The 22,346-nt window shown below is 45.6% G+C and overlaps 1 protein-coding gene and 1 long non-coding RNA gene across 6 annotated transcripts in view; both read right to left on the bottom strand.

Moving 5' to 3' along the window:
• The window catches only part of KHDRBS3 (KH RNA binding domain containing, signal transduction associated 3), a 185,740-nt gene that overhangs the window by 157,903 nt on the left and 5,491 nt on the right, over positions 1–22,346 (bottom strand). The window lies entirely within an intron of this gene.
• LOC116575061 lies at positions 1,806–8,142 on the bottom strand. The gene is made up of 3 exons (XR_004279583.1): positions 8,131–8,142; positions 6,912–6,914; positions 1,806–2,086 (listed from the first exon to the last, which is right to left on the bottom strand). It is a non-coding gene; the product is annotated as an uncharacterized LOC116575061 (long non-coding RNA).

Below are 22,346 nucleotides of genomic sequence, written 5' to 3'. Positions count from 1 at the left end.
TCTCCTTCACCTGTATAAGCTTTAAGTTCAGTCTGTGAAGTCTCCTTCCAAACATACCCCTGAGTTATACCCCAAGCGCTCCTCCAGCAGCGGGGCCACACTTCCTTCGGGACACCCCCCACCGCACTCCACCCAGCTCCTGCAGTGCCTAATACAACAGGTATTTAATAAATTCACTGATTCCACAAACATCTGCAGCCTACTATGTGCTAGGAAATTCACACTGAGCAGAGACACCACACTTGTCCTACCAGACCTTAAATGGTAAGTATATTAACAACCATTGACAAAAGATGTCAAATGAGAACTATCCTTAGACATTAGGTGTAAAATATTTAAATGACTTAAAATGTTAGGGAAAAAAGACAAACATAGAGGAAAGAATGCAGGAAGAAAATCTGTTTCATATAGATCTATACGTTTGAGATCAAAATGCCAGATAGAAGAGAAAAATCTTTTTATACAAATTAGTTCAACCATCCTCTTCTAGAAAAAGAGACGGAATCAAAAAGAACTTGCTTTTCCTTCATCACAGATGCTTCTGAAAATAAGTATTTGTTTGCAGAATGATTCATGTTTGATCAGATCTGATAACAGTATTTCTGCGAATCTATTTGTCACAATTAATTATGTCAATTTATAATAAATATACACCATATAAGAATGGGTTTTGCTACACAGGTAAACATCACTGTTATTATTCAAACTGTGTGCATATACTGAAAACACCTGGGAGACGAAACATGAGACATCCCTCCCTAAACATGCACAAAGTATATATAAACAACGACTAATGTGCCTTTCTGAGGGAGCTTGTGTGCAGATCATTAACTCTTCTCACTTAGGAAACAGAACATGCCCCCTCCTAGGAGCAAACCTCTTTCTGGGAGGAGTTCAGTCCTCTGACCTCCGCATCGCCACACACAGGAGCTCAGAGAAGAACCTAGAGCAAGTAGGCTTCTTATAGACAATACTGCTCCTGAAATAGTCCTTCATCCAAAATGTTCACTGAGCGTCTTCTACATGCCAAGCCCTGTTTTGACTAAGCCCTGTTTTGACTATTTGCACCAGCAGCAAATAATATAAAGACCTGCCCTCATGGAGTTTATGACCTGCAAAGGGGTGATGCCTTTAGAAAAAAATATAAAGCATTATACATGATATGGCAAAGGGATAGAGTCTCACTGACCTCTTCATTTGCTTTTCAAACCATGAGGTCTGCATGCGGACCCTGAGCCAGGACAGCCTGTGGACAGTCAGAAAGCTATTCCAAAATGGAATGCATGAACCACATTGCACAGGCATGTTGCTCTTTACTCTCTGGGCCCAGAGTCCAGGGTGGTCTTACTGCCTGGCACAGGTCAGTAACAAAGACACCAGGTAGAACCCAGGAGCTCAGGCTTCTGGCAGTTATACAACAATCCTGAGCTATCTTTGTAAGCCATTCTGAGTGCCTAGGCTAGAAACCAGGGTGCCCATCAATTCTGTACATCTTATGGTGTTATCAAGAGTCTCAAGTGAAACAGCAGGTGAAAATCTTTGGTAAAAGCCCTATAAAATGCTCTCAAATGCCACCACTGCTATCATCGCCATCTTTATCATCATCATTTGGTCATCGTCATCATCATCATCTTTACTCTCATCATTTGGTCATCTTTACCATCTTTATCATCATTATTTGGTCATCATCATCATCATCTTTACCGTCATCATTTGGTCATTGTCATCATCATCATCTTTACTCTCATCATTTGGTCATCTTTACCATCTTTACCATCATCATTTGGTCATCGTCATCACCTTTACCATCATCATTTGGCCCTATTAATGTTTGATTATAACATGGAGAAATGGCTGATACTCTAGAAATTAACTTCCACCAAAAAGATCAAGCTATCATATGGAACCTTACAGGAAAACCCTTCCTGCAAGGAGCAGAGCTAGAGTTTGCATGGAAATGATACTGACAATTAAGCAAGTGACCAAACAGAGAACAAACCCCTACAGTCTGCAGGCAAACTGGCCATTGGGTGATGCGACACCGAGGGTGACCCACTCCCCTCATTCACACCACCCCTGCATACCTCTGGTCTTCTGGTTGTCATGCTCTCCTCCAACCCTGCACACAGCTGGCAAGCTCTTGTTCATTCTTCAAGGTCCAACATAAAAAGTACCACCGCTATGGCTTTTCTCGTCCCATCCAGACTAGTTCTGGGTTTTCTCGTCAGCACTGGTTCATTCATTGTTTCTTACTGAATGCCTACTATGTGCCTGTCAGTGCTGGAGCCACAGCACTGAACAGACATGCTATTCGCATGCAATTTCTATTCCAGCAGGGAAGGGCAGATGACAAATGGGCCATGTCAGACGGTAAAGGGGTGCTCTGAAGATGGAATGGAGCAAGGAGGGTAACCGAGGCAGGGAGAGGACATTGTCAGGGCAGCACACAGTTCCACAGTCCAGTGGGCGTGCCCACAGACCATGGTGGCCTGCACCAGCGCAGCTCTCCACGAATGCCAACAACAGAACGGCAGCTACCATGGACAGCTCCCATCTCCCAGGCCAGGAGGGCCTCCCATGTCACAGGGTTTCATCTCCACCCCCAGCCCGACCTGCAGAGCTATCTGCCACATCAGACCCCGCCTGAGGACATCTGGGCAGGAAGGGCTTACACTACTTGCCCAGGACACATAGTCAGCAAGCAGGAGCAACAAGGCAGATCTGAATCTAAGCCAGCCAACCCCAGAGGCCTTATTCTTAGTCACAATCCAATACTGTCTTCCTATACTGGACATTCAAAGTCATCTTACATCAAAACAAATTGGAATTGTGCATTTTGCTCTACTACACATCTAGAAATGGCTTGGACTGGCCCCCAAACAGAGTCTAAGAGCTCCAGGTGGGGAGCGAGAATGAGCAGGTCATGACTGGATCCACCCGTGCCAAGGTCTCGGGGCTGTGGAAGAGCAAGCTCCACTCTGCAAGAGGAAGCGGGAATCCCCGCACGCAGCAGAGTCAGGCACCTGAACGGGCTACCTTTAGAGCACAGCACACTTATTGAAATTCAGAGTATGAATCTGATTCGTATACTGTATCCTATTTAATTCCAAAAACTAATTAGCTTCAAAGATTCTCAAGTACAGACAAGGCCCTCGCCCGCTCCCCCAGCCGCCATGCCACAGCTTCAGCAGCCTGAGGTTGACAGCAGTCACAGGCATGTGCAGACAGCTGTAAGCCACAGCGAACGCGTCCCCGGGCAGCTGAGGGTGATTATCTGCCACAATCCATCATGCTTCGGGTTTGGTGCCGGACAACGGTGCAACTATAATAACGACCGGTTTGAGAAGATGTTTTCCGACAGGTCTGACCATTGTGCCACGTGTTTAAAAGAAAGAAAAGGGTCCATAAAATACGATCAACGACTTTCAAACATAAGCCAAGTTCAAAGAGGACTGAATTAGTAAATACAACTTTTCAGTAGAGAAAACCATCAGTCTGACCTTTCTTTTCAACGGGAAAGGGGTAGAGAGAGAGGGAGAGAAACGCAGGGAGGAGGGAGGTGATACCTGGAAATGCTAGGACAACAGCAAAAAGGATCTGTCCCAGGAACAAGCACAAGAATGGAAACAAAACCCCATGATTTAATGGACTTTCTTATCTAAATGATCTGACAGAAAGAGCTTTATGAAAAAGAAAATATAAACACTGCTGGGCACTTGCTACATGCCAAGCACTAGTCAGACTCTTGAAAAGTGTTTCACTTCCCGCCCGTTCAACCTTCTCACCTCCCAACAGCACCGCTGGTGAGACAGTGCTCTCCACTCTGCAGAGGTGGTTTACCTTGTATGAGTCCTCGCAGCTGCAAACTAGACCAGAGCAGCACTGATACCTTCTCTCCCAGACTAAAACTTGCCCAAACAAGGAATCAGAATCTCAAACAGCAAGCTTTCCCCAGCTTCTAATGCTACTCCTCACCTATCCCCAAACACAGAACACACACACACACACACACACACACACAGAGAAAGAAAGATGGGGAGAGAGGAGGGCACACCACGGAGGTGTAAGGACAACTGAGCATATCGAGGATAGAGAACCACCTCGGAGGAACACAAGGTTTCTCCCAGAAACCGGTCCTGGGACGTAAGAGCTCAGTCCTGCCTTCTCTTTTCATTAGTATTAAGCCTGATAAATAGAACCAATTCCTATTTCACCAGGGAAGCACTGTAAATTGCTTTATAATTCCACTGCAGGTTTTATCAGATGCAAATCCAAACACTAGATACATCATTGCTAATTATTTTTCTCTCTGTTCTGTGGACAACTTTAGCTATTTTGTTCATCTGCCCAAAAAGTAACTCTGACCTTAGATATTAATGTAATACCCAATAACATGTAGTACCATGTAAATACTCAGTTTTTTTAGCTCAGTGAAGTATGCTCCCATCAAGGAAACATAAAAGGTGACAGGCTGACAGCCTCCATATATGCTCTCTACTTAGCATCTCCCTAAATAACCACAGCTTAGGCAAACAATATAAATTATCCTGGTAGGGCGCCTGGGTGGCTCAGTGGGTTAAGCTGCTGCCTTCGGCTCAGGTCATGGTCTCGGGGTCCCGGGATCGAGTTCCGCGTTGGGCTCTCTGCTCGGCAGGGAGCCTGCTTCCTCCTCTCTCTCTCTGCCTCTCTGCCTACTTGTGATCTCTGTCTGTCAAATAAATAAATAAAATCTTTCCAAAAAAATAAAAAATAAATAATAAATTAGCCTGGTAGCTGAATCACTATATTGTACACCTGAAACTAATATAGTACTATACGTGAATTATGCTAAAATTGAAATTTTCATTATTTTGGAAAAAAAGAAATTATTAAGAATGAATTTTTTTTTAAATATGATTCAGAAGACCTCATTTAAATATGTGTACATACACTACTGACTGGCAGAAAGTTTAACTGGTACAACTCATCTATAAATCAATTTGGCAAATGTGGGTCAAGAACATTTACAATGCTGATAAACTCTGACTTCTTTAAGCCAACTTCTGGGAAACTGTCCTCCAGAAATTACCTGAATGCCCGCTACAGAGTTATGTGCAAAGAGGTGCACTGAGGCACTCACTGAAGACCTACTATGTTCTAGGCATGGTGGATACATGGTCCTTGCCTTCAAGGAGCTCAACCCATCAAGAGAAGACACATATTGGATGGAAATACCAATCCAGTATGAAAGACTAGGACAGAGGGAGGCAGAAAAGGGAATCAAGGAAAACCAAGCCAGAGGTGAGAGTGGATGGCAAGTAAGTTTCTCTAGGTGGGGGATACCCCAGCTGAATTCCTAAAAATTTAAATGAGTTAATTAATAAGCACATAGGAAGGGAAAAGGCATTTCTGTTAAAAAACAAAACACAACACACAGTCTTCAAAAGAGCATATGGTTTTCATGAATCAGACAAGAAATCCAGTGTGCTAATAACCTCAGGACCCAATGACAGAAATGAGGCTGGAGACCACAGAAAGGACGATACTTTCCTGAGAAATTAAGATTTTACTGTTAAGATATGAAGAAACAGTAAAATCTTTTAAACACAGGAATGACTGCTTAAAAAGATTTCCTTTTATTTTGATGTTATTACTTTTTATTATGTTGCTAACCAGCATATACATAGTACATCATTAGTTCTTGATGCAGCATTCGACCACTCATCGATTGCATAGAACACCCAGCGCTCATACATCACATACCCTCCTCAATACCCATCAGCGGGCTACCCCAACCCCTCACTCCCTCCCTCTGAAACCCTCAGCTTGTTTCCCGGAGTCCAGAGGCTCTCATGGTTTGTCTCTGTCTTTGTCTCTGATTTCTTCCTCTTCAGTTTTCCGTCCCTTCCCCTCTGCTTCTCCTATTCCTTAGTTCCACATATGAGTGAAACCATATGATAGTTGTCTTTTTCTGCTTCACCTATTTCACTTAGCATAATCCCCAATGGAATATCACTCAGTCATCAGAAAGGATGAATAACCACCATTTATTTGCACTGCTTCCTTTCAAAATGCAAACCTTAAGAGAGAGGAGAGAAGCACCGGTGGTAAGGAAGCAGGTTCAGGCTGTCATACACTCGAAGCTAGGGCAGAAATGGACACGCTGCAAAGCAATGGTACCGACAATTCCAAATTATAATTCCCCAAACTGAAAATGCTCATTTGTGAAGAATCAGCTGAGTATATGGGGTCTACATAACATGGAGTACTACATAGCCGTGAAAAACAGTGTTTTCAACTTCGCAATGACCTAAAAAAACAATTATACTAGAACATTAAACTAAACACAAAAATCTAAAATTCTATATGGAGAAGGAAACTAAAATACTGACAATGACTATTCACAAATGATAGCCTTCTAGGGAATGCAACTTTAAATAAAAAAAAAATTTATACTTTCTTTTTTCCAAAATAAGCAATCATTTATCAAATGCATAAAGGGGGCTTTCAATGCACCAGGCACATGTGCCGGAACTAGTTATGCAGTGGTCTACAAAACAGACATGAACCCTGGCTTCATTTGCTCCATAAATAAGACTGTATTTATCAGAAAAATACTCATTTTTAAATTTAAATCCAAAAGCAAAGGAAGGAAGGAAATGTCTTGAAATCATTAATTAGCTTTTTTTTTTTAATTTTTTATTTTTTATAAACATATATTTTTATCCCCAGGGGTACAGGTCTGTGAATCACCAGGTTTACACACTTCACAGCACTCACCAAAGCACATACCCTCCCCAATGTCCATAATCCCACCCCCTTCTCCCAAACCCCCTCCCCCCAGCAACCCTCAGTTTGTTTTGTGAGATTAAGAGTCACTTATGGTTTGTCTCCCTCCCAATCCCATCTTGTTTCATTTATTCTTCTCCTACCCACTATTAATTAGCTTTAATAGACTTTTAGTAGATTCCTCATGGTTTTCTATAAAAGATCTGTCATCTATGAAATACAGTTAATCATACTTCTTCCATGCCAATGCCTTTTATTTCATTTTCTTGCCTCACGACCCTGGCATGAACCTCCAGAACAATGCTGAACGTATGGGTGAAGGCTAAAATATTTGCTTCTTCCTCATCTTAGGGCAAAGTCTTTCACAATTATGATGTTATCTGTGGGTTTTTCATAGATATTCTTTATTACCAGGTGTGGAAGTTCCCTTCTATTCCTAGTTTGTTGAATGTTTTATCATGAAATGTTTAGAACTGACCAAATGTTTCTCCTGTGTTTATTCAGATGACTAAGTATTGTTTTGTTTTGTTTGTCCTGTATTCCATTGATGGTATATTAACTAAATTTTCAATGCTAAACCAACCTTGCATTCCTAGGATAAATCTTATCTGATATAGTATGTAATCCTTTTTATGTATTGTTGGATTTGGTTTGCTAGTATTTTAAGGATTTTTGTTTCTATATTCATAACAGAGATTGGTCAGAGTTTTTTTTGTGTACGTGATGTCTTTGTCTGATTTTGTAATAAGGGTAATACTGGTATCATAGAACGATTTGGGAAGTATCTATTTTTTTGGAAGAGTTTGTCAAGAATTTGTATTAATTATTTTTTAAATGTTTGGTAGGATTTACCAGTAAAGTCATTTGGACCTGGGCTCTTTTCAGTAATTTTTATTTTAAATTTTTTAAAAGATATTATTTGACAGAGAGGGAACACAAGCAGGGAGAGGGAGAAGCAGGCTTCCTGTTCAGCAGGGAGCCTGATGCAGGGCTCAATCTCAGGACCCCAGGATCATGACCTGAGCTGAAGGCAGATGCTTAATTACTAAGCCACCCAGGCATCCCACAGTCAGTATTTTTTATTTATCAATTCATCTCTTCACCATTCTATTCAAATTTTCTATTTCTCCTTGAGTCAATGTTGGTGGTTAATGTTCTTCTAGGAATCTGCCCATTTCAATCAAGTCATCTAATTCATGCACATACAATTGTTCATAGTATTTCTTTACAAGCCCTTTGATTTCTGTAAAGTCAGTAGAAGGTACCCCTTTTCATTACTGATTTTAGTCATTTGAATCTTCTCCCTATCTTTTAGTCAATGCAGCTGAAGTTAAATTTTGGTGAACTTTAAAAAAAAACAACAACTTCTGGTTTGTTGATTTTCTCTATTGTTTTTCTATTCTCTTTTTGATAATTTCCATTCTAATATGTATTATTAGCAGACATCTACAGCAGACATTCCCTTGACAGCAGCAGAAACTAATTTCTCTTAAGCCACATGGAACATTCTCAAGAACAAATCAATCTGTATTATTTCCTCCATTCTGCTTATTTTACATGTAATTTGTTTCTTTTCATAGATCGTTAAGAAGACTAGATAACTGATTTGAGATTGATCTTCATTTTTAATATAGGTGTTTATAGCTATAAGTTTGCCTCTAAGTGCTACTTTAGCTGCATCCCATAAATTCTGCTATGCTGTATTTTCATTTTCATTCATCTCAAAGTATTTCTTTTTTTTTAATATTTTATTTATTTGACAGAGAGAGAGAGAAATTACATATAGGCAGAGAGGCAGGCAGAAAGGGAGGGAAACAGGCTACCCGCTGAGCAGAGAGCCTGATTCGGGGCTTGATCCCAGGACCCCGAGACCATGACCTGAGCCAAAGGCAGAGGCTTAACCCTCTGAGGCACACAGGTGCCTGAGCCACCCAGGCGCCCCATCTCAAAGTATTTTCTAATTCTCCTTGTGACTTCTTGTTTGGCTCATCAGTTATTAAAGTGTCTACTAATTTCCACATATTTGTGAATTCCCCAAGTTTCTTTCTGCTATTGATTTCTAATCTCATTTCACTGTGGCCAGAGAACATCCTTTGCATAATCCTTTAGAATTTACTGAGGCTTGTTTTATGGACTAGCATATGATCTGTCCTGGACAATGTTCCATGTGACTTAAGAAAACTGTTGTTTCTGCTACTGTCAAGGGAACATGTTCTACAGATGTCTACTAAGTCTAGTCAACTTATAATACAATTTAAGTCTTCTGTTTCCTTACTGATCTTCTACCTAGTTGTTGTATCCATTACTGTAAAAGTGTATTGAAGTCTCAAACTATGATTGTTAAGGAACACATAATAATTTAAGAACATTGTATTAGTTTCCTATTGCCACCATAACAAATTACCACAAATTTAGACACTTGAAACAACAACATGAACACAATACCTTATAGTCCTGGAACTTAAAAGTCTAGGATAAGTATATAAAGAAGAGTTCTTAGAGAGGTTCCAAAGAAGACATCTACCCCATGTCCTCCCCATCTTCTAGAGGCTGCCAGCATTCCATGGCTTGTGGCAACACCACTACAATCACTGCTTCCACTGTCATATGCCTTCTATCTGACTCTGACTGCTCCTCCGCATCTCCCTTATAAGAACGAGTGAGATTAGACCAGGCCCACCCAGAGGATCCATGATAATATCTCTACCTCAAGAACGTTAATAATATTTGCAAAGTCGTTTTTGCCACATAAGGTAGTATTCACAAATTCTAGGGCTTAGGATATAGACATATTTGGGGAACACTGATCAGCTCACCATAAACATTACTTGAAACAAATTACTGAATCAAATCTGACACAAATTGTTGAATCAAGTCCTCCTAGTTTGTTACAGGTCACCAGGATCAGTAAAAACCAAGCACCTTTTAGCCCTACTTTTGAATATATAAACTTGTGCTCTTTGGGCATTCTTTATCAGTTTAATTACTACATCAGCCATGTTTAGTTTCTTTTCTCTATATTTTCCTCATATTTTATGGAATTATTTCACGTGATCATGCTGAATATGTAGGACTGAAGCATGAATCTGTGGACAGTTACGCCTTCTACAGCACCGCAGAAAAGAACACTGGTTTTTGGTCAACAGAGTTTGGTTTTAATCTTGCCCTTCGCCTTTGTCAGGCCTGATTTTGTTATAAAATGGGGGTGTTGACATCTATGTGTATAAGCTGCTGTAGAGAGTAAATAAAGCGATGCATGAAACAATACAGAAAATCGTGGGAAGCAGGGACGAAGGAGGAGCTCAGAAAGCACTCGCTCAGACTGGGAGGGTCTACAGACAGGTAAGAAACAGAAGGGCGGGGAAGGAGAATGGAGCGTCAGGTCAGTCAGTTAACTACCTGGTCATTCTGACACATGAACCAAACAATCTTTGACAAACGCTTGAAAGGTTTGAATATCTGAATATTATCCAGATAACATCTTCCGTATGATGATGAGGTCCACAAGGCCCTTACATCTGAATCCACTGGAGTAGGGAAGCAGATTGAAAAAATCCAAAGCACTCAGTTACAGGCTGGCCATGTGACATGAGACCAGGCACAACTCCCACAAAAGCCTGTTTTCTCCCCTGTCAAATGGAATCTGTGTCTTTTATCTCAGAGACCTGCGCTAAGAATTGAGAAAAATATTGTCTATATATCTTCTGGCACTTAGAGAGACTCAATAACAGCTCATTATTATTAATAATTATGTGACGCCGACAACTTAGTTAATATCTTTGGAACCCCTGATGTATAATTCGAGATAATATCGTAACACATGAAAATCCCTAAAACCAGGCTGAAGATGTCCTTGGTAACTGGGCAAACATCAGCATTCTGCAGCCTGCCCTAATCCCTCTTTGGTAGGAAAAAAACCCACTTCTCCCTCAAAGACAGCCATACAACCTCATCTCCAGAATCTGTAAATGTTAAGTTTAATGGCGAAGGAAAATTGCAAGCTGCAGATAGAACTAAAGTTGTTAATCGCTAAATCTTAAAATGGGGAGATTATCCTGGATTATCCAGGTGAACCCAAAGTAATTACACAGAATCCTACAAACAGATGAGAAAAGCAGGAGAGAGAGGCCTACAAGGACAGCTGTGTGGAAAGAACCCAGCCTGACATTGCTGGCTTTGAAGATGGGGCAAGGGGCCTGGTGCCCTGGGCTGTGGGCAGCCTCCAGCAGCAGGAAGAATTAGGGAACAATTCCTGCCCTTGAGTGCCAGAAAGGGCCGCAGCTCTGCTAACAGTCTGACTTTAGTTCAGTGAGAACCATTCCAGACTCCTGCCCTCCAGAACTGGAAGATAATAAAGCCACACAATCCCTGGCAACTTGTTATAGAAGCGGTAGGATACTGATACACTCTCCCATCCTGTTTTTCAGTTTTATTGTAAATAAGTCACAAATAACATCTGAACCTAGAAACTGAAAAAACAAATTGTTTTTGTTTTCTCTACCCAGATGGCCCTCACCTTTAATGAAATCTCTTAAGAAAATCACTTCTTACTGAATATACTGATGAGGAATCTGAGCAGTGCTTTGATTCTTGGCCCTTGTCATAAAAAACAGAAGATATTAAACAATATAAATGGACTCATTATCATTTTGGAACAATGGTGTTAATAATATAATTAAGGTATAACCCACTACATACATTACCTGCTGTTAAAAGAAGCAGCCAACTCAAGAGAACCCTTTTTTATTCAAAACAAAGCAAGACATGGAACCTACTTCCCTTGGGCATCCTAGCGTCAAGTATACTGTATATTAGGTTTCCAGGCAAAGTTTATGGTTTGAAACCTATTCTGCATGTTGTGATTTTGTTTAATAGAGGAAATACTGCTTCTTTAACATAGATGTATTAACAGCGGAGGCCAATATTCACTCCAAACAAGGACCCCAAATCAAGGTACTCAGAAAGCTTATTATTAGTATTTTTCAAGCCAATGGCAAAACTATTCTGGAAAAGGGTTTTGAAATGTCACTCAAGGAAAAAGTAACAACTTGAGGCTGTAAATTAGGATCTAGTGTTTCATTAATTCCTAGTATGGTCTGCGGCCAAAGGAGCTAAAATACAGAGAGTCACTGACACACTTGCATCTGTGGAGGATACCAAGGATCCTTGCTGTCCCCCCAAAACCAAGACATCACCACCCGTGAGAAAGAACTGTGGTTCCATGGACTCGTCTGGACCACCACAGTGGGTCCAAGCACTAGAAGGTGACAATTCCAGGGCAAGCAGACAAGAAAATAAAAAATATCGGATGAGGGAACCTTTCCAGACTTTTCTCCTGGAACTCGCCATTTGGGGCCCATTTTTGCACCGGCTGTCCCAGGAAGAAAGCCGCACGGCTCTACCATTGGGATGAGGTTTCTACCACCCACGCCGGAGGCCAAACAGCAACACTAGGGGAGGCAGCACGAGGCGGATGATGAGTGTCTCCTTCCCGAAGCCCTCGAGGAAGGGAGGTGGGACAGATCAAGCCGTCTCGGCTCCTGTGTCCAAGTCCTGCGGCCCCCGTTCTCTGCCGGCAAGGGCATTATGCTGCCCCACAGTGGTGTCCCGGGGAGCTTCTGAAGCCCCGCTCTTCGGCTGCAGGTTGGGCAGCAGGTTTCAGCTTCGGGATGGATGGCAAACCCACCCTTACTGCTGACCGTAGCAACACGAACCCAAGCATTCACGAAGAAAGCAGTAATCTCAACAGGCCTCTGCTGGTGAAAATTAAAAGCCACAAAGCATTTTGCTCAAATTCAGGCTCTACCGGGAAAGTGTGAACCAGCTCAACAGTCAGTCTGGAAGACGTGTGCTCACGAACGTGAGCGGACGCGGAGCCAGGAAGCTCTGCGGACAAACACACCCGGACAACCTGACTGTTCCACCAGCCACTTGAGGCTGGAACCGGCTCGGGGCTGGAGAAATCTGCAGAGATCCGGCTTTGCTTAAGCATCACTGGCAGCGACAAACTTCAAGATTCCTATGTGAGGAGAAATGCATCACACATGCACACAAAAAAAGCTTTTAAATACAAAGTTTCAAGTGTAATTTACATGGATGGACTCACACGCCCCTCATGAAGTAAGAGAAGGAAACAACAGAGGGTTTCTTCACCTTTGCCCACAACCCCAGTGTGGATGCGGCCACAAGGGTCTCTTTGTCCTTTCCCCTTTGCGGTCTGCACCCTCTCCCCAGGGAACCTCCTCCACCAGGGTTTCAGCTACACACAATGTGTTCTCAGCACAATCAGACGTCTGGGAATACCACGCGGAACTCTGAGCTCACACACTATTCCACCTGTATTGTTCAACGTCCCATATGATCCAAAACATGCAGCCAGTTGAACGCATTCACGCTCCTTAGCCATCTGTTTACAGGCCCTGCACATTCTAGTCCCTGCCTGTCCCACTACCCCACTTCTTAGCACATCCCTGCTTTTACTTTGTACTCTGGACAAAGAAATAGAAGGTGCTTCCACGTGTATTATCCATTCAACAGACACCAAGTGCCTACTGTGTTAGGCACCATTCTGAGCACTAGAGACCCAAGCAGCTCAGAGTCTCTCTTCTATACAGTGTTGAGGTGCATCACTAAATCCTCGCAAGAAGTCAGGGGGGTGGGGGCGGGTAGGCAGTACCGTGCCTACTTGAACAAACCAAGGAACTGCGTTTGAAGAGGTGAAGGTATGTGCTCACCTCAAATGAGATGAAAACACTCTCCATGTTTCTTCAACAAAGCACCCTGAGATAATGAATTCCTTGCCCCTAACGCACAGAACAAGAATGTGAGACCAATTGGCTCCTCATCCTACAAACATTACTGAGACCCCCTATATCCCAGGCACTGTGCTGGGCACCGGGCAGGAATCAAAGAGAGTAAGTCACGTTTCCTGTCTGAACGACCTTGGACTGTTGTGGGAGTAATAACTCCTAACGAGTCATTACCATCTGGAGTGTGATAAATCCAAGGACGGCAAAGAGGAGGAAGGGTCCCACTGCAGGGGACACTGGAGGGAGGAGAGGAGGAGCCCCCTTGAGCACACTACCTGCCTGACCGGGCGTCCTGTGGTCAATGCTGAGGCGTTAACTGACCGGTGTCACAGGTGTGTCACCCTCTGCAGCTGCCCCAGGAGTCACACGTGGGTCAGGATAACGTACCACTCCCAGGCCGTGCCAGAGGACCAGGCGCTGGTCTTTCCTGTGGCGCTTATCACCCCGCTCTGTGTGTATCTTTTAACTTGGCTGCTTCCCTACTGAGCTGAAAATTCCTTCAGCCCAAATAAAGTACGACCCAGCGCTGTGTCCCCACACTTAGCCCCACTGAGGAGCACGATCCTTTCTGAAGAACAACCTCTAGTCCAGGGCGAAAGGCAGAAGAAACACACAGCCTGTCAGGACTCTCCCAAAGCGTCACTGAAAGGTGGACAGTCATTTCCGGAAAGAGTAAGAGTCTGAAGTCTCACTGACAAATCTGGCTGTTCCTGTGCCGACAGCATCTTGCTGACTGTCCAAGCCCCAATGCTATTTCCTGCTGTGACTCCTTTACTGGAAGGGACACGGCGCTCTCACAGACACTGGGGAGCCAAGAACTCACGGGCAGCCTTCTAAAGGAATGCTTCGAGAAGTACACAATGGCTGTCAAGTCTGTCCCTGTGCAGGGCTCCTTGATGAGGGGACAGGTGTGCTGCTGGGGAAGGGGTGTCCACAAGATGCCAGGCACTTTCCAGATTTTCTCATCATCATTTTCTAGATGGAGAAACTGAGGCTCACAGAGCTTATTATTACCAAAAGTAACACCCCAGTTTACCACTTATGAGCATAACCCTGACAGAGTCAAAAAAAGGAACTAAAAGAAAGTACGATACAGAATACAGTCAGCGAACTGTTAGGACACATGACTTGTGTGTGAGCGTGTTTGCATGTGTGCGTCTCCAAGTGCTTGTAGGCACGACAAATACAGGGCGGGGAGTTTGTTCTGAACTGATGGTACCCTACACGATGGGCCACGTGTCCAAAGGGTGGACAGTGTTTTCTTCACGGGTGTCCCGAAGTAGGTGCGAGACACACAGACACTAAGGCAAAACTTCCTCCCGATTCCCCATACTTAAAACAATTAAAGAGTAAAAAGCAGTAAAACTCATTAACCAAATCAAAATCTTATAAGGCATCTCAAGACATGGGAGACAAGAGCCAGGTGGGGGCAAGAGACTTGCACAGCTCCCCCCTCCCTCTAGACCAGACTGTCCAAAGAGCCATGAGCTGCTCGGTGACACACAGTCTTGAGAAAGGACCAAGAGCGACCTCATGCTCTTCTGATCAACAGATGGCCTGCCGACAAACGGAACTGCTCACCGACACACTGACAGCTCACTTTTGAATTTGGGGAGTTAAAAAAAAGAATGTAAGCAATAACTAAAATCTGATTTATTTCGGAGTATCAGAGACACTTTAGACTGATTCGATCTGCATCTTCACGCTTCCGCTGTTGCTATCTGCCGTACTCTGGCGCGTGTTCCCCGTTGCCTCAGTCCTTGTCACTGCGCGTCAGCAACAGCTGGTCCTGCCCAACATACCTGTCTCTGAGAATGGGTTCGCTCCCTGATAAAACCCATCTGTTACTGCTATAATGAAGGTCTTTTTTTGAATAAATTACATAATGAAAATTGTGAAGAAAAAAACCTATTCTGAGGCAATGAAAGAAGCATGATTTTGAGATTTCTCACCCAGTCAGTTGGTGCTGGAACTATGCCTTTCAGCTGAGGACTACCCAGACCAGGAGCTATGCTAGAGCAGAGCAGAGGCATGCGTAACGCCCACACCTCCAGGCTCTGTCTTGAGAGATGTCTTCAGGAAGAAAAAGGTAAGCAATTTATCATGGCGAGATAAAACACTCCCAGGAGTTCTATGAAATTATTTTTATTACTTTGCATATTGTGCATACTATTTTTTGAATATTTTATTTATTTATTTGACAGAGATCACAAGTAGGCAGAGAGGCAGGTGGGGGGGGGAGCAGGCTCCCCACTGAGCAGACAGAGAGCCCAAAGAGGGGCTCGATCCCAGGACCCTGGGATCATGACCTGAGCTGAAGACAGAGGCTCTAACCCACTGAGCCCCCCAGGCAACCCCATACTATGTTTTTAAGACTCACATCTTGCAAATTAAATCCCCAACAAATCAACATGTCATAAGAAACAGACATCCAAAATATCCATCTAAGAGGAATGAGTGGTCTGCAACAGAAACAATGAATGACTGATTAATCCCCTCATCCCAAGGGCACAACCATGTGTGTGGATGACATTGGAAAAGAGAGGCAAGGCCTGGTCCCTGCTCTCCCGTAGCTGAGTGCAGGGAAGGGCAGGCAGACTACGGCACACCGCCTGTTTCTCCGAAGTGTCGTCAGGACACAACCGGTTCTATACCATCTCCAGCTGGTTTTCTGCTGCGGCAGTGAGCTGAGCGGAATGCACAGCCTACAGACGATCCCCTCCTGGCCTCTTACAGGAATCTGCCGGCCTCCACACAGCTTCTTGCGCAGGTGGTGGCCACCCCCACAGACACACACCCACCTCCTGCCGTCCAGTCAAAGGGCCCAGAAGCAATGACACCCCAGCAGCCCCGACCCACATGGTGAACGACCATCCCACATGAGAAACTGGGTAACTTGGGAGAAATGGCTGATTTTAGAGCCACAGCAACGACAAGATGTGCCTGGAACAAAATGCTATTAGGAAGTTAAAAAAAAAAAAAGAAAAAAAATACTCAGAAGACGCGCAGGGTGCTTCTGTCAGTAGGACCAGGAGCTAGAACACGGGGCTCCCCAACGGACAAATCTGGGGCAACTTGTCAGTTGATACTGTGACAGTCGAGGATTAAAACCAGTTGAGTCAAGAACTTACACCGATCGATGACACCTGGAGGGAGGGAGGAGGGAGAGAAACCTTGAACATGTCCCCCCCAGCAGAGCGTCGAGCAGCCACTGCAGATGCAGTGAGTGAACAAGAAGACCACCACCTCACGGCCGGCACAGTAAGAACTCGGCCGAGAAACACCAGCGGATGCTGAAGTCTGTGACGAAGAGTTTATCACGCGGAACAGGGTACTGACATAGTCTCAAAGCAGCTCTCCGCAAGGAAAACGTCATCTTTGCAGGGGAGACAACAGCAGCACCCGAACCATGTAGCAAACGGAACCTCACGGGGAACAGGGCGTGACAGTGACACAGTGCGCCTCCCCATCTGAGCACGGAGGACACGCCACACCTCCGCGGCGTGCCAGCTCAAAGCGCACACACGTGAACCCAGCATTAAGGAAACAGACAACCCGAACCCAGGGCCAGTCTACCCAAACACCTGCTGTGTGTAGCCATCAAACGTGCACCCCACCGACGGTGAAGGAAGACAGGAACTCTTCCAGATGAAGACGCTGAAGACCCCTGACAGCCAAAGGCTCGGCGGGATCCTCACCCGCACCCGCTGAAGAGAAATGGGAGCGGAGGGCAAGACGGGCACGTGCACAGGAGACGAGACAGTCGTAGGAAGCGGCCATTAACTCCCTAAATCTGACCCTGCGCTCTAGGCTGCAGTTCCATAAGAGAAGGTCCTTATTCTCAGAAAACACACACCAGGGTACTTGTTTGTCGGGGCCCGGGGAGGTGACACAGGCACTTCACCTCCCGAGTGTCAGGAACGTACGCAGATACACGGAGAGGCCGGCAGGCCAGCGTGGGAAAATGTGAACGACCCGTGAACTCAAATAAATGGGCATACGGAGTCTCAGCACTTAAAGTCGTTCCCAAACGAAAGCTTTTAATGCCAGGAATAAGCCCTAAAGGTCCTAACAACGAGACGGGAAAGGGACGAGGACAGAGCAGCACAGCCCCGCGGCACACAGGGATGTGGAGGGTCACAGAGGAGGGCGTGACGGGACGGGACACAGCAATTATCTGGGGGAGTCGGGAAAGGTCCGTGTCCCTGCCCAAGACCTCCTGTCGCCTGTGGGGAGAGCTGCGTCCAGCCGAGTCCTCCCCGAGCAGCACCCGTCCCGGCCCTGGGTCCACGCAGGCTCGGAGCCCCGGAACGCCCCCTCCTGCTCCCGCCGCAGCGCTCACTCACTCACAACCGCTCCCTCGGCTCGTGCAGCTCCCTGTCTGCTCTCTGGATCCCAGATTCCGGATAAAAACTGAAATGAAGATGCTGATGATCACGACGACGACGATGACGAAGGCGGCGGCCGCCCCTGACCCCGCGCCACTACACATCCCACACGACTGCACAGCTCCCCCCGCAGCCCGTGTAAACTGCTCGAACACTCCAACTGGCTTCCCTTTTTTCTTCTTTAAATGACCATTTTACAGTCACGGAAAACTGAGCTGAGCAGGGTGCATGTACCCAAGGTCACTGCACGAAGGGGCAGAGCTGAGATGGGAACTCCACGCTGGGTGACTGAAAACCGCCCCTCACCTCTCCGACCTACCAAACCGTCCACACCTCATCCCGTATTTCTAGTTCGCCGTGGTCTGCCTTTGTGGGGCAAACAAAACGTAAGAGGGATTTCTCTAAGTGCTCTGCTCTGTTCATGTTTGCCGGCACACCCAAACCCACAGCAAGGGGCGGAGGAGGCGCCAGGTGGGAGAAGAAAGACAGCACGGAAAAACTGCCAGCTTGGGGCGCCTGGGGGCTCAGTGGGTTAAGCCGCTGCCTTCGGCTCAGGTCATGATCCCACAGTCCTGGGATCGAGTCCGCTTCGGGCTCCTTGCTCAGTGGAAAGCCTGTTTCTCTCTCTGCCTCTGCCTGCCACTTTGCTTGCTTGTGCTCACTCTCTCTGACAAATAAGTAAATAAAATCTAAAAAACAAAACACTAGCAGATAACGTACTCACTGGTAGATAACCAGGAGCTGAGGTAGGAAATTCAGATATAAAAGACACATGAGGAAGGTGTGTAGTGAACTCATATTAGGTGTAACAAATATGTGCTGTACGTTAAAATCTTAAACAAAGCAAGCACCACATCGTCGTCATTCTGCCCTAGTGAGGCACTAGGCAGGCACCCCTGCCTGCGCAGATGAGGAGACGCGGGCGCAGGGAAATGACTGGCCCAGAACACACGGCTACAGTGAGCACCGCGGGTAATTCACAAACACTAGTTGAATAAAATGAAAGAAACCTCAGCAAACATTTTGGAAGGCTTATGGACTCTATCCAGTATTCAGCTCTGCTAAAATTACTAAAAATGTAATCGTGGTTTTGTCCAAAATTTCTCCCAGGTTTTGGACCTGGTATTGATCCAGCCCCTGACCCCAGGAGGAAGCAGGAATTCCTACGGCAGCTGACACAAAGCTTTCATGACAAGTGTTTGCTTCCTCGCACAAATCAAAGACTTTGACTCCTATGCTCCAATGCAAACAACAGGACTGTAATTTTCCGCACAAAATGAATGAATTTGTGGCCAGCAGCCATCCACCGGACGAGCCCAGGTGCCCCACTTACCCTGGATACAGTTTCAGCTCTAACACTTTGGGAACGTTTGTCCTCTAGGGACGGCAAGCCCCCCACCGTGACCCCGCACAGGCCAGCTACCCCGTAACCTGCGCGGACCCATCTGCAGGGCGAGAACCGACCAGCCTCGCGGGCGGCCGGGATGAATGAACCGAGCGACGCGCGAGCAGCGCCTGGGACACCTGAAGCCCTCGAGAGGGTGCCTTCAGGACGGAAGTCATGCTTCTCTGCCACTACTGAGGGGAGCTCCTGGGTCTCTCCTGCAATCAGAAACGTGAAGGACTGATGCAGGAAAATCCAAAGCAACACAGCTGCGGACAAGCCCGCGCGGGCTCCGAGAAGCTCCAGGGCGCCGAGAGGGCAACCAGCTGTGCGCTGCGCCATCTAGTGGCGCGGGAGCAGAGCACCAGCGGCGACCAAGGGACACCGCGGGCAAACCTCCCCTGCTCCGCTCCGCTCTCTTCCCCCGCGGAGCTCACACGACAGTGACGCCCCCAGAAGACGGCTGTCAGAAAGGGCGCTCTCACATCCTCGTGCTCTTTACCACACTGACGAAGAACATCAGCGATACGCCAGGAGCACCTTTTCAAGTCCCTGAAATAGCAGCAGGGGCTGATTGGTGAAAAATTATGGAAATGCTGAAAATGATGGAAATGTACAGCTTACAAGTTCAGAGCAAGAGATCTTGTGCTTGTGGAGAGGAGCTGCTGAGGGTCCACCTATGTTTTAAGAGGGGTGGTCACAAAGCTGTTTATGGACGCCCCGGGGCAACCTGAAACTCCAGGGGCTCCCACACCTTGAGCTGCACAGGGACAGTCAACCAGCACCGCTAACAGTCCAGCCACCACTAAGGAGGCTTCCCAAGAATGAGTCTGTCCTTCAGTATTTCCTGCGCTGGAAAACTAAACTCATCCCAACACAAAAAATCACCCTGAAAACTGAAACTACAGGATTAAGTTATTACAGGTTTTGCGTCTGGAAAGTGGTGCCAGGACACACATCGGTCCCAGGCCATCGTGTAAAAAGAGCAGGTAACGTTTACCAAGCACCTGTCATGTGTTAGACACGGACTCGCATCATGCCTGAAGCAACAGCCCAACAAAGGAGTGTACGTGCTCCGGTGTTAAAGATGGGAAACCAAGGCTCCCAGATATAAGTAATGTGCATAGGCTCTGAATACAAAGTCTTCGCCTCCCATAATCCCAGGGCCACCTCTGGAGCAGCTCTTCCCTTATTAAGTAATCCTAGTTCCCATGTAAATGCCGCCCGCCACACCTTCCACTCTGCCACTGTCACAAAGCTCCTGCCCCCTTTGGTCAGGCCACCGTGTGCCCCTCTGCACAGCACGCAGTCAGCCCTCCCCACACACCACAGGCTGATACTGAACAATGACTCTGCCGAGCTGCACGGCAGAGAACTTCCCCTGGAAGTCCAAGGTGAAACTCCAGCCGGAGGGGAAGCTTCCGGCTCTGCTGGTGCTCACAGGTGAGCTGTCTGTTGTCTGGGAGGCGGCAGATAAGGACTTGAATCCTGGTTTACCACTTAGCTGTCTGACCTTAGGCAAATAATTTGTCCTTCATGCCCTTACTTTTCTCACGTGTAAAATAAGGTAAAATGATTTACTCCTTTAACATTGTGAGAAAAATTAAGCACAATAACACACATAGAGCATCTAACCCAGGAAAAGTTCTTGATAAACGGTGACTATTACTATTAGCAATTACGAGGCAAAGATAGTCCAACATCCTCCCCACCAGCCCACTGGCATCAGAGAGGGAAAACCATTGTCTGTGAGAATATGTTCTTTTATGTTCTTGGCACTCTTTTCCCTCCATTTTTTGAGCCTATTTTTAGAAAATGGAGACTTTCTAAACATACAATAAACTGACTAAAAATCCCTGATACCATCCTTTCAACCAAATGTTTCTGTGATAAATATTAAAATATAAAAAGCTTTGTGCCTCTGAGAGGTTCCATCAAGACAAAGAGCCATTGTCTTAGTGACTTTCCACAGTGACAGTTTTTCTATTTTCTCCCTGACCGCTGAAATACTCATAATTAAGAATCCTTACCTTGAATGCCTACTGAAGACTGAGAGGTGCTGCTGGAGAATGTAGGGAAAAAGTGAACTTGTCTTTTTGTAAAACACATTTTAGGGAGACCTCTTTTAAAAACTCATCATCAGCAGTGGAAATTCCTAACTGGCTTCTACTATAATCAAACTTGTTTGTAAAAACAACATCCACTTCCATCCGTGCATCTATTTTTCTTCAAGCATCCTATCAGAACACCGCAGACTCAAAATTTCAGCCTGGTTTTTGAAAGTTGTGCACCTTGACTGGGCAAGCTGCTTTACATTTTTGAGACTCAGATGAGTCATTTGGAAAAAAACAAAAGAGGCAGGCAGGGGACGGAAACCACCGACCTTGCAAGATCTTTGTGAGGATTAGAGATAATGCATAGGAAGCACCTGGCACAAAGAGGCCCTCAATTTGGCAGCTTTTATCATAATCATTATCCCCAATGCTAAGGAACACTTCTATTTTTTGGTAAAAAATATAAACCAGTCTATCTTCACTCAGTGGGAATGATGACAACAAGCAAAAGGGTCTTGTGCTATCCGATCCGCTGTGGGCATTCAGTCTGCAATCCCGGCTGCTCCCCTGGTTTGGGGTGTCTGTCTGACCTCTGAGTTTGAGGATTAACTCCTTCGGGCAAGAAGGCTTCAGCCATATAACGAGGGCTGCACATTTCCAGGCTTTGTCTGTCATTAGGAATTTAGGGAAGAAGAGCTAATTGTATTAGAGCATATTGGCTTAATAAATTCCTTAAGAAGAAGAAAAGTAAATAAACGTCTGATGGCAAGCAGACCGCTAACATCTCCTCACGTCTCCTGGAGAAGAGCCCCGCAGTCCCACCACATGCAAAGAGCACGGGGCCTCCTGCTGCTGGTCCCACGCTGCATCCCACAGACAGCCTCTTTCACTGGGTCTGTGCCCTGGTCAGATGCCCTCCCATGACAACACTCCGAGTCTTCCG

The sequence above is a fragment of the Mustela erminea genome, chromosome 16 (assembly GCF_009829155.1).
Source record: "Mustela erminea isolate mMusErm1 chromosome 16, mMusErm1.Pri, whole genome shotgun sequence".
Classification (NCBI taxonomy): Eukaryota; Metazoa; Chordata; class Mammalia; order Carnivora; family Mustelidae; genus Mustela; species Mustela erminea.
Note: the sequence above shows the minus strand (reverse complement) of the source record. Positions and strands in the feature narration are given on the sequence as shown.